General features: G+C 33.6%; 1 long non-coding RNA gene across 1 annotated transcript in view; it reads left to right on the forward strand.

The window, feature by feature from the left end:
• Positions 1-385: 385 nt before the first annotated feature.
• Positions 386-2,973, forward strand: part of LOC118745706 — a 24,345-nt gene continuing 21,757 nt past the window's right edge. Inside the window, exons 1-2 of the long non-coding RNA XR_004993686.1 lie at positions 386-435; positions 833-1,255. This is a non-coding gene — a long non-coding RNA (uncharacterized LOC118745706). The remainder of the gene's footprint in view (positions 436-832; positions 1,256-2,973) is intronic.

Raw genomic sequence — 2,973 nt, forward strand, 5'->3', positions numbered from 1 at the left:
CTTATAAGTTCACGCTTTGAGATAAGGTTTAGCTTAGCTTGTGCTCTTATCAATTTCATTATATTTAAAAAAAACAACATACAACGCGCGGTTATCAAAAAATCGGCATAACTCTAAAAGAAATTTGTCGATTTTGAGGGGCTAAAAAATTATCTAGTTAAATCCTTGCCCTTTTGCTTTCATTATTATTATGTAAAAAGAAAACTTAAACTTTTCATTATATAATATTTTGAGGAAAACATAACCGGTAGTTTTTGTAATTGTTAGACATTCATTAAGGCAAAACAAAGATTCGAATTTACTTTTGGGCCGCAAGTTCCTGTAAAATCCTGAAAGTCTCGAAAAATAAAGCACTAAGTATCCCGAAAACATACATCGGTGAAGTCTAGAAAAATGCTGAAAATCTCAAGAAAATGCCCAGAAAAATTCCAATGAGTAAATCACGAAGCATTCTAAATAGTCCCGAAACTATCCTGAACTATTCTAAAAAATTTCGAAACGAATCCGAAAAATCACGATGCATTTATTATCACTGCCTAGGATTTAATGTACAGAATATTAAAAGTCAAGTTTTTTTAAAGTCATATATCATATTCTCCAATGGTTGGGATGGTTTCAAAATTTGAAAACCATTCTTATTTACAGTCTATAAATACTTTCGATTATTGATTGCGTTGTAGGAAAGCTATATATTCTTGAGTTACAGCGATTTCTTAAAAAATGAGTTGCACATATGTTCGTATGTACATGTTTGCACGTCTGAAACGCTTAATTACAAATGCACAGAATATTTTAAAATCTTAATTAACACAAAATCTTTGTATATTTTCAGTAAATAATACGTCAAATTTATGCCGATAACGAAAGCAGCGTACATTCAACAAAGAATTTAGTAAAGAAAACATATTTGAGAAGCAATTGTCAGCGATTGATATCTCTCTAGATGCAAGTGACAAAAACTAATATCAACTCCAATACTGAACCTATAGACATTTTTGTCTATGAAGAGTAGTCTAAAATAATGTACATATGCTTATATGTAAACACCAACTAAATGCCATCGTTAAAACACGTCGAGAATATATAATATTTTAGTGGATAAATAAAATATTGGGCAGTTTCGCTGGAGCAGCACCGAAAAAATGCCACTGTTCGGCAAAAAGGATTCTAGCAAAAAGATGAAAAAGGACAACAAAGAGCTTAATAAACAGACATCTATAGAAGAAAAGTATAACCTGCATGGATTGCTTGGGACGTAAGTACAAATTTCTTGTGTGCATTTTTTATTAAACGTATATTCTTACATTCCGATTGTATAAGCTAAGGAGATGTGGTTATTTTAACCTGTTAGCGAAACTATTTAGCAAATAAAAACAAGTAACGATATGTGAGATATGCCTTATAGTGCCCAGATCCGATGATTTTCTCAGTAGATATTGCATGCTAGTAGTGCAAACATGCCGATTCTGAACCTTGAGCACTAAAATAATTGCCACCACTATATGAAATAAATATTTCACTGCTCCAGCTCCATGATTCGGAATAGGTATAAACTGGGGGAGAAATATTTCAGTGCTCCAGCTTCATGCGTACCAATTGATTACTTCTTCAGCTCCATGCAAATAATCAAAGCAGAAATTGTTACATAAATGCAAAGCAGACTCTTTCTTTATTTTTAAACTATAACTGATAAAAATATTCAATATGAGCAACCACGTTCAAATGCCGAATTGGAATTTAGTTCGGCAAATTGGGCATTTCCATCAATTATAGTTTAGAAAAAAGAGGCTGATGCATTGTATTGATGCAACTTGGAACTTAGCCATGATGCTTTAAATATTCTAGTATTCAGAAAAAAGCAAAGTATATAATGTATATGAATGTTTTCTATGCTCTTGAATGTTGATATATATACATACATACATACATACATATATACTCACTTAGATGTATAAATCATAATCATATAAATAAATGTAGCTTTTGTTTACATCTTTATCTCCTTCATCGCTAATAATATATACGCTGTTTAAAGTACAAAGTCGCGTATCAAGATAATGCAAAAGCGCGTATGTGAGGTTGCCGAAAATTTTACAGTGGAGAGTAAGAACTGTATTATTTCAAATACCGAAATTGCGCATATGGAAACTGTGCATTTAGACATTATTTCGGTTTCAACCGAAACTGTGCATGTATGCTTTATTTCGGTTTTTACCATATGCATTATGTCGGTTTTAAACCGAAACTGTGCATGTATGCATTACTTCGTTTTTTTCATATGCTTTATTTCGCTTTTAAAACGAAAGTATGGGTATGCATAATTTCGGTATTTTCTCATATGCATAATTTCGGTTTTCAACCGAAACTGTGCATGTATGCATTGCTTCGGGTTTTTCATATGCATTATTTCGGTTTTCAACCGAAACTGTGCATGCTTGCATTATTTCGGTTTTTGTTATATGCATTATTTCGGTTTTCAACCGAAACTGAGCAAGTATGCATACCTTCGTCTTTCACATATGCATTATTTCGGTTTTCATCCGAAACTGTGCATGTATGCTTTATTTCGGTTTTTGCCATATGCATTATTTCGGTTTTGAACTGAAATTGTGCATGCATGCATTATTTCGGTTTTTGTTATATGCATTATTTCGGTTTTCTAACGAAAGTGTGCATATGGATAATTTCGTTTTTTCTAATATGAATTCTACTTAGTAAGGGTTTTAATCCCTAAGCGCGGCTGAAAGCCGCCTACGCAGAGAAAAGTTCTGCGCAAAAATACGTCCGCCCTTCTTTTCCGGCAATACAGAGAGGAGAGTTCTACTTAGTAAGGGTTATAATCCTTAAGCGCGGCCGAAGGCCGCCTACGCAGAAAGAAGTTCTGCGCAAAAGTACGTCCGGCCCCCTTTTCCGGCAACACAGAAAAGAGAATTCTACTTAGTAAGGGTTATAATCCCTAAGCGCGGCCGAAGG

Source organism: Rhagoletis pomonella, unplaced genomic scaffold (genome assembly GCF_013731165.1).
Source record: "Rhagoletis pomonella isolate Grant_MI unplaced genomic scaffold, Rhpom_1.0 Rhpom_scaffold_00009, whole genome shotgun sequence".
NCBI lineage: Eukaryota > Metazoa > Arthropoda > Insecta > Diptera > Tephritidae > Rhagoletis > Rhagoletis pomonella.